Here is a 9,908-nt window from a genome sequence, read left to right on the forward strand (position 1 = left end):
ACAGAAGTCAGTTACTGGGCAGTAAATAAGTTACAACGTTTCTTCAAATAACACCTTTCAAACATACTCTGTAGACTGCTTGACACTAATGTGTTCTTATGTGGTGTTCCCAACTCAATAGGATCTTTTGACATCCACATTTTATAGAAATAAAGATTGAGAGTTTGCTAATACTAATAAGAGGGGTAGAGGCTGGAAGGCTTCATAAATTAGCACTTGGAAGTGCTGTTGACATCTTAGTTGGGAATGTTCAAGTTTTTCATGACTGGCCTATGTCCTCTTGTACAAGATCTCTTGAAGTCCTACTCTTCCAACTTAAGGATGAGAAATTTACCTAGGGGTTGAAGAGATGATTCAATGTTTAAGAGATCAGTTCCCAGCAACCACATGGTGGCTCACAACCATCTGTAATGGGATCTGATGCCCTCTTCTGGTGTACATGAAGACAGCAACAGTATATTCACATATATAAAATAAATATTTAAAAAGAAAAAAAAAAGAAATTTACCTATGTGGGAGTACCCAGTAGTAGTACCCAGATGGGGAAAATGGCATCTTGAACTCAATCTCGGGTCGCTTTGCTGTCCTGTCATTGATCTTACTCTGTTTTGTCAGAGTGCTCTTTCAGCCATCCCCAACCTCCTACCACTGAGTGTGGCAGCACATTCAGGATTTTCTGTGACTAATGTCATAGCTTTTGCTTTTATAAATGCTGCGTCCATGAGCTTTGGGGCAAGAGTTCTTTGTGACAAGAGCCTGTTCTCTATACTAGTGGTCTGGAACTTTCTTGCTTGGACTATAACTTATACTATGCTGCTAGAAGCCCATAGCACCAAAACATACCAGTTGGGGGGTAAAAGCATTCAGAGCTAGTTTTTACTATTTCAGATTGGTTCATCTCAGGTATCTTGACCACTGCAGAATGTCACAATTTCGATAAGGATTTTCTAAAGAGTTTAACCATGTTGGGATTGTGAGGTCATGGGAGTCCCAAGTAACAAGTCTTAACGTCCCTAGGGTTTGGGTTATAGATTATGAGGTAAGGGAGCATGTGGCAGTCTAGAGTGGTCCCTGGGTCTGTATCTCAGCCCTTGTGGATCTACTTGTCCGATGTTAGCCTGAGTCACATAGGGTGTTCCAGCACTTCCTGGGCTATATAGTGAGACTCTGCCTCAAAACAAGGAAAAATAAAACCCAAATAATATAAAGCAAAACGAAAAGATAGAGGGTTTTAATTTTTTCCAAAGAAATGGCCTTTAGTAGTATAGAAAAGGTCTTCGGCTGCACAGAACCTGTTCCACTGTATACACATAGGGAGCTGAAGAGGCCCTGGATTCCCTTTGAATAAACACAACTTGGTTCTTGAGTGATGTGATCCTGTGTTATGAGTGCCTAACCTCCAAACCAAAAAACTGCCATTTTGATGATTTGTCCACTCAGGGCACACCTTGTAGTTAAGAATCTAAGGACCTTCTCTCTTATATGAAGACTGTCCACATAGGCTAAGCAAGTTAATTTAATACTTACCGTGTGCCAAACCTGACATGGTTTAAACAGTGTATTTGGGTTCTGTAGAGTCACAGAACTTATGGAATGTCTATATATTAGAGGGATTTATTATAATGACTTACAGTTTACAGTCCAACTAACCCAGGAATTGGCAACTGAATGGGAAGTCCAAGAATCTAGTAGGCCTCCAGCAGAAGATATAGCCAAGATTAAAGTTGTGTACCACCATGCCTGGATTTAGCTCTGTTCCAGGCTGGCTTTGAACTCAGAGATCTGCTTACCTCAGTCTCCTGGGATTGAAGGTATGTACCACCTTGCCTGGGCCTAAACTTTTCCTGGCCACTCTGCCTCAAGATCTGGATCAAAAGCGTGTGTCATCCCATATCAAGATCCCAGTCAGAAGCCTGTGTCTTTCAGCCTCAAGATCTGGATCACAAGTGTGCCTTCCATTTCTGGGTTGTAGTTTATTCCAGATATAGTCAAGTTGACAACCAGGAATAGCCATCACAGAGAGCAGCACTAGTTGGGACTAGGCATTGCTCCACATGCAGTTAGTTCACTGAAGTTTCACAACCTTAAAAGCTGCTTTTCTGAAAAAATGCTTGAAGACATCCGGGAAAGTACAGGAATCTCAAGGGAGTAATGAGTTACCTGAGGTAGGCAGACACTAAAGTATCTGCAAAGAAAACAGGAAAGCTTTAGGAAGCAGAACAGTAGAAAGGACGTTTGTTCTTGGTTTCTATCCCAAATGTGGCATGCTCAGCTCCAGATAAGGAACCTCTAAAGGTAAGGAGAAAGCCTGAGAAAATATGAGTACTTCAGTATCGGAAATTATGAGAATAAGGGCGCTGGCGAGGTGGTACAAAGGACAAAAGCCACATGACACAGAAATGGTTGGGGAACAAATGACTCCTGGAGTAAAATTTTCTGTTTGTGTCATGTGATACAGACTCACATGTTTTGTTGAGGCAAGACCCATGAGAGGACATGTAATGTTTGGGGAGAGTGTAAGGACTTGGCATGATGGGACGCTTGCATAAGCTAGCTGGTCAACTCTTCACTGGTCTCGTGACTTACCTGAACTTCACATTTTTTTTTTTTGACAGTTCTGAGTTTCATTTTTTATTTACAAGTAAATGAAATATTTTTTGAAAAGAAATTAGACTCTGAGATAAAAGCAATATAAAGACATGATTTTTGGCTTTACAGTGACTTATGTGAAGGGAGGTCATGCCACTGTTTCTTTAAATAGTAAAACTGGGTTGGTGGAGCCCACTCAATCCCACAAACTAGAGGTCATCCTGGTTTGCATAGTGAGTTCTAGGTCATCCATAAGTAAGATCTCTTTTCAATGTGATACTCTGGTCAAATGTGTGAGGTGACCAGGTGACAGCACCTGCTTTCTAACGCAGTCTCTGAGCAAGGACTCAGTACTCATCCAGAGTGTCTGCTCAAGGAATAGAGAGACCCCGATCTTTAAGGGTCTGAACCTTCAGCTTCTCTGCCTCCAGTCTGGTCTACTGTTCTACTCTCTGTTCTTCTAGGATCTCTTCAATAGACACTTGCTGAAGGGGTGTCACTCTCCTCCAAGTCTATTTCTTCTAGTAGGACCACCTCTTCTTCCTCTGACCATGAAAATCCCTCGAGGAATATCGCCATACTTTTTGCCCATATGAATTAGTTCCACAGTCTGATGGAGCACTAAGTTAGCAAACTGATCAATACGTCTTTAAAAGCCTATAAGTTAATAAAATAACCAATAAAAAAATTGAAAAAAAAAGAAAAAAGAGGAAAAAAAACTAAACCAAAAACCTGTGTCTTTCCATCTCAAAGTAGGACCAAGTGCCTTTATTTATGATTATGAATACAGCTTCGAGGTGCTAGAGAAATAGCTCAACAGTGAAGAACACTGCTCCTCTTATACAAGATGAGGTTTGACTTTTTTTCTAACTCCAGTTCCAGGGCATCTGATGCCCTCTTCTGGCGTCTGTCGATGTTCTCAATGAAGCTGGTGGTGCTGATCATATAGTTCATTTTGAGCTCTAACAAGACTGCACCAGATGGCCACGAGGGTGTCCAATCACTCATCAGTGGGATGAAGACGGGAACCCACCTGATCTTCACTTCTTAAAGGAAGCACAGCAGAGAACTTCTGACATTCCAGCTGGTCCTGGTCACTCTGCTGACTAGCTGACTTATGCTGATTTGGCAGAGGCCTGGTAGTTTCTGCTGGATAATGCCACTGTTGCTGATTGGTGTTTGGTGATACTTTTGGTATTCTGACACTACTGAACTGGACTGCTGGTATCCTGACAAACGGAGATCAGAATCATCCCAAACAACTACTTCTAAGCATGTTCCCTTGTCCTGTTTACCATATTTTCCCCCTACCTTTGGACAGTGGGCTAGAAGGGTGGGGGGAGTTGAAGCATTTGAGAACCCTTATTAAAGTAGGTTTTGAAGCCTATACACTCCCCCAAATTTTGTAACAGATTCAGAAAACATAACAGGTCTCACTGAGCAGATTTGCTGTCTAACTGAACAGAGATCCTGGGAGTTATAAAACATAGGTTGCTGAGTGGGCATAGTGATTCATGCCTGTAATCCCCACACTTGGGTCTGAGGTTAGCCTGGTGTAAATACATTGAGTGCCAACTGAGTCTCAAATGTAGAATGGAGCCATGTCTAAAAAACTAATCAAATCTACAAAGCCAGTATAGTTGTGTTTGGAAAATCATCTCTACATTGGATCAGTGTGCTGCAGGAAGCCATTTTGAAATGCCCTTGTTGAGTCCGCAGCTTGCAGTTCTACAGATTAAGAAAGATTCCTTCCTTAGTAATGCCTACTTTCGAAACCCTGAGCAGGTGTCAGACAATTAAGCTTTGAGAGTTGGCCTTAAGAAAAGATGTGAGTCAGCACCATGGAGAGCTCCACAATTTAGCCCCGTCTCCACTATAAGCTGTGGTGGAGCTCATGTCCCCATCTTGGGGCCAAATAGAGAAGCTAGCTACCAGAGCTCCCGTGGAGGAAGAAGAAACAGCAACAATAGAAGCCGAAGAGTGAAGTGTCAGAGCTGCTGTGCCCTGCCACAACCCCAGAAGCTTGAAGGTGCTATGTGCTCTTGGGTGAAATGTTTGACAGTAGTCCTGTAAGGTCCCTGGAGATGGAAAGAGCACACTGCCTGGCCACATGAACTACACCCTATAGTTTCAGGAGACAAATGAAGACATTGACACAGCCAAATGCTGTAAAGAATCAATACTCATGAGAAGACACCAAAGTAATCAGAGAAGGAAAACACAAAATAGAGACTGACTGTACTACCATAGACAAGTAACATCTCTAGGCAATGGAGAACCACATATTTTCAATTTTTTTTTGCTTCTGTTGTTGTGGGCTTTTTGGGTTTTTGTGTTTGTTTGTTTGTTTTCAGTTTTGTTTTTGTTTTTTAGACAGGGTCTCTCTTTATGTAGGTCTGGTTGTCCTGACTCTATATAGACCAGACTGGCTTCAAACTCCAAGAGATCTGTCTACTTTTGTCTCCCAAGTACTGGGATTAAAGGTGTGGGCCACTATGCCCCTCTTACTTTTTTAACTGATATATTTCTACTATAAATTCTTCCCTATTTTTTCTCTCAGCATTCTCTTCTATGACTAGGACATTTTCTTGAGAAAAGGGTTTCGTGTTGTTCATGCTGGCCTCTAACTTTCTGTGTAGTAGAGGGTGATTTTACAATTCCTGATCCTTCTCCCCCACGTTTTGAATGAGGGTTACAAGCATGTACTACCACGCTTGTTTTTAGGTGGTATTGTGGATTGAATCCAGGGGTTCCACTTACCCTACCATCTGAATCACATCCCCAGCTCTGATTATAAGACTAGTATAATGTGCTGGCTAATCTTACATCAACTTGACACACAAATGAGTTATCTAAAAGGAGGGAACCTCAACTGAGAAAATGTCTCCATAATATCTGTCTGTAATTTTCTTAATTAGTAATTGTTGTCGAAGGGCTCAGCCCATCATAGATGGTACCATTCCTTTGCTGGTGGTCCCAAGTTCTGTAAGAAAGCAAACTGAGCAAGTCATGGGGAGCAAGCCAGTAAGCCACATCCTTCCATGGCCTCTGCATCAGCTCCTTCCTCTAGGTTCTAGCCTTGAGCTCCTGTCTTGATTTCCTTTGCTGGTACTGTGAAAGTGTAAGCCAAATAAACCCTTTCCTTCCCAACTTGCTTTTGGTCATGGACTTTCATTGAAACAATAGAAACTCTAAACAAGGCAAAGCAATTAAAATATATACATACAGTATTTTATTATGTGTTTTCTCCATTACTCCTCTTTCCCTTTCTAACTTCTCTTACTTGATATCTAATTCTGTAGGCCATTTTTGTCCTTTCTCATAATCTTCACCCCTTTCTTCTCTGTTGTCAGCAGAGGACATGGATTGAGGACAGAGGAAGTTCAATAATGTCGAAAGGAATAATAAAGATCACAAATTAATGAAATGGAAATGAAAAGAATAAGATTATCTGTGAAACAGTTGATTTATTGAAAAGGTAAATGAGATTGATAAGCCTTAAATCAAATGACAGAGAACCAAATCAAGAAAATTAGAAATGGAAAGGAAGACATTACAACTGATAAACTATGAAACTCAGAGGAATACTTTGAAAATGTATATTCCAATACATGGAAAAATCTAGAGGAAATGGATAAATGTGTAGAAGTGGCCTACCAAAAATAAGTCACAGGTGTATAAACAACTGAAGCAAATTATAATGAGTTATAAAATAGAAGCATTAATACAAAGAATCCCAAAATAACACTTCCCACCCACCCACCTCACCTCAGACCTGATTGGAGTCACTGCTAAAATCTATTAGACATTTTAAGAAAAACTGACACTAATCTTCAAATTATTCCATAGTGCACAAAGGAAAGAAATACTACCAAACTCACTTTATGAAGCTAGTATTACTCTGACACCAAAACTGGTAAGCACAGGCAAAAAGAAGATTGCAAGCTAGTGATTCTGATGAATATTGTCATTTTGTTACAGTGAAGAGACACTGTGACCAAGACAACTCTTATAAAGGAAACATTTGCTTGGAGCTGGCTTACAGCTTCAGAGATTGAGTCCATGACAGGAAACATGGCAGTATTCAGGCTGATATGCTGGAGAACAAACTGAAGTTCTTTATCTACAGGCAGCAGAAGGAGACTCTGCCACATTGAGTGGAGCTTGAGCACAGGAGACCTCAGAGCCTTCTCACACAGTAACATCCAACAAGTCTGCACCTACTCTGTGAATGCTACACCTCCTAATAGTGCCACTCCCTGTGAGCCAAACATTCAAATACACGAGTCTGTGGGGGCCATACATAGGCTATACAAACCACCACTAATATGGATGTTTAACTCATCAATAACTCAGGCATGTGTCAGCACATGCCTTTAAATCTAGCATTTGTCAGGCAGAGGAAGAGGACTGTGTTCAAGCCCAGCCTGGTTTACAGAGTTAGTTCCAGGCCATCCAGAGCTCAGAGTGAAACCTTGGGCAAAAAACACAAATCAGAAATAAAACAAAATACAAAACATCTCAATAAAATGCTTGTAATCTGAAGCCAACAACACATTAAAAAGATTTATTCACTGTGTTCAAGTTGGCTTCATTACAAGAAAGCAAAGATAGTTCAACATATGCAAATTAAAATGAAATATTCAACATTAAAAATTGGAGAAAAGTCATATAGTCATCTAAATAGATGCAGAAAAGGCCTTTATCAAAGTTGAACATCCCCTTCATGATTTCTAACCCTGGACTTGGAATAGAAGGAATATACTTCAGCACATCAAATCTATCATCAAAAATACGGTAAATGGGGGAAAAAACTCAAAAATATATCTTTTTCTCTGAACTTGGAAATAAGACATTACTAGTCTTTGCTTTCCACTCTTATTTAATGTAGTGTTATAACTCTTAGCTAAAGCAAAACTAAAAGTAAATTTAAAATAATAGAGGAAAACATAGGCAATGCACTTCAAGATTTAGGCATAGTGAATAGAACACTAATAGTTCAGAAAAGAATAAGCATTTATTGACAAATGGGATTAAATAAACTTTAAAAGCTTCTACACAGCATAGGAAACAACTGAGTAAATGGGGATGGAGCTGATGCAGAGGCCTCTAGAATGGGAGGGAAATTACCAACTGTATATCTGATAGGGGATTAATATCTAGAGTACTTAACTTAAAAATTTAAATACTAAGGTATTTCCACAAAGAATCCAGTTGATTAATGAACTAATGAAATGAATAGACAGATGAAGTACAAATGGCTGAAGATCATATGAATAAAGAATAGCATGCTTAGACATGAGGAAATTGTAAATCAAGGCTACACTGATGTCCCATCTCACCCCCAGTTAGAGTAACTATCTTTAAGAAAACAGCAAAGGCTGGAGAGATGGCTCCATGGTTAAGAGCACTTGCTGCTCTTATAGAGGATAGTAGTAGGTCGCAATACCCTGTAACTCCAGCTGCAGGGACTCTGACCCACTCTTCTGGCACCCATGGATACCCACATGCATGCATGTATGTAATGAAAATTAGCAACTATAAAAATTAGTGTGACTTTAAAAAAAAAACCCTAAACTTAAATATAGAACTCTCACAGTTTCCACCTATACATTTAACAGTCTAAAATTATACACTACACTGATGTTTAAATCTAGAACAAATGCCACTCCTGTGAATATACCCAAAAGACTAAGTCATTGTACCACAGATACTTGTTTACTTATTTATTCATTTATTTAAGGTACTAGTATCAATACAACTCTACTATTGAACAATATTCCCAACGTCAGAAAACCTGTTTTTGTTTTGTTTTGTCCAGAACACCCTTGAGTTCCCTTTGTAGTACAGGAAATCTTAAATATGAGAGCACCCTGTCTCATATTCTGAACTGTTTGGATAATAGACTTGACCCATGAGTACATACATGTAAATACAGCTTACATCTATTTATTGAAGTGAGGTCTATAGCTAGTGAGGTCATTGGAGAATGCCTTGAAAGGGACAGTGAATGTCCTCTTCCTCCTTTGTACCTGCTAAGTGAAAAGATATCTGCTGTGGTACCAAGGCCACTGAGCTGCTGTCAGCAGAAAGCAACTGGACAAACCACTCTTGCTGAGAACCTCTAGAACTCTGACACAGACCCAGCATGTCCTCTTTGCAAATTAATGATATCCCTTCTTTGGTGAGTCAGGTTGGAGGGACACCAATTCCAGATCAGCCTGGGCTAGATAGTAAAACCCTGTCCTTCCAAACAGAGTTATTAAATTAACAGGCTGGCAAGCCAAGGATGGGTAAGATTCTACGCAGAACCTTACCAACCTAAGACATTAGTGCATTGCTTTTGATAATGCATATTCCATGATGGGTAAGGCAGGCATTCTGTGGGGCGGTGAGCTATGAGAGACAGCATCTGGTTGAATGAGCTTTTGATCCCTGGAGATCCCCTGGGACAGAAGGCGTTCAGCTCTGTTCTTGGGCCCCTGGCTCTCTCAGCTTCAGCCCTCCACAGCCCCTCCCAGAGAGGTTTTGCATCACCATCCAGGTAGAGGGCGTGACTAACAGAGATTTTCATATTCATGAGTTATCTAAAGGCCAGGGGCGTAGCTAATTAAGTCATTCCTTTTCCCAGCTCCTCTTTCCCCTCCCCTATTTAAGTGAACTCCCCCTGGCTTTTGGGGGGTGCACATCCAGATCCAACTATCACACCATGAACAATAAACTTCTTAGAAATCCACGGAGTCCACATGTCTTCTGGGGCCTGCTGCTGCAAAGCTTCCAGCCTCTGGAACCCTAGACCTTCTCATGTATGTGGGACCTGCTGAGCAGTTCTGGGACTGGCCACAGGCCCGGGGCACCCCCTCGAGAGTTATTTCCCCACAGCATTCTTGGCAGAATGATCTAAGACAGGCTCAGTCTTGTTTATGAAATAAAAAAGGGGGAAATATGAAGAGCTTTTGGGGTTGCTTGGCAAGAATCTGACATGGGCCAAGGACAAGAAAATGGGCTGCTTAGCAAGAATATGACATTGGCCAAGGAACTGGGCTTCAAGCAGGAATCTAAATCTTAGGCTAGAACAAGGAAGTAGGTTTCAGGCATAAAAATGACTTTGGGCTAGGACAGGGAAGTAGGCTCAGATATTTTGGTCATCCTGATAAACCCTTAGAAACAGTGATCATGGGAATGTTCACAGAATTTTGTTTATTGCCTTGCTTGGTTTTTTGACTATTTGTGTTTATTGTCTTGCTTGTTCCTTGACTGTTTGCATCTATTGTACTGCTAGTTCCTTAACCTAGAACTGACCTTAATACTTGCATGTA

At 40.7% G+C, this 9,908-nt stretch overlaps 1 pseudogene; it reads right to left on the bottom strand.

Annotated features, from left to right (window-relative positions):
* Window positions 1-2,936: 2,936 nt before the first annotated feature.
* On the bottom strand, window positions 2,937-3,543 carry LOC114640398 (annotated as a pseudogene).
* Between the last annotated feature and the right edge of the window lie 6,365 nt (window positions 3,544-9,908).

This window comes from Grammomys surdaster, unplaced genomic scaffold, assembly GCF_004785775.1.
Source record: "Grammomys surdaster isolate TR1022 unplaced genomic scaffold, NIH_TR_1.0 125808, whole genome shotgun sequence".
NCBI lineage: Eukaryota > Metazoa > Chordata > Mammalia > Rodentia > Muridae > Grammomys > Grammomys surdaster.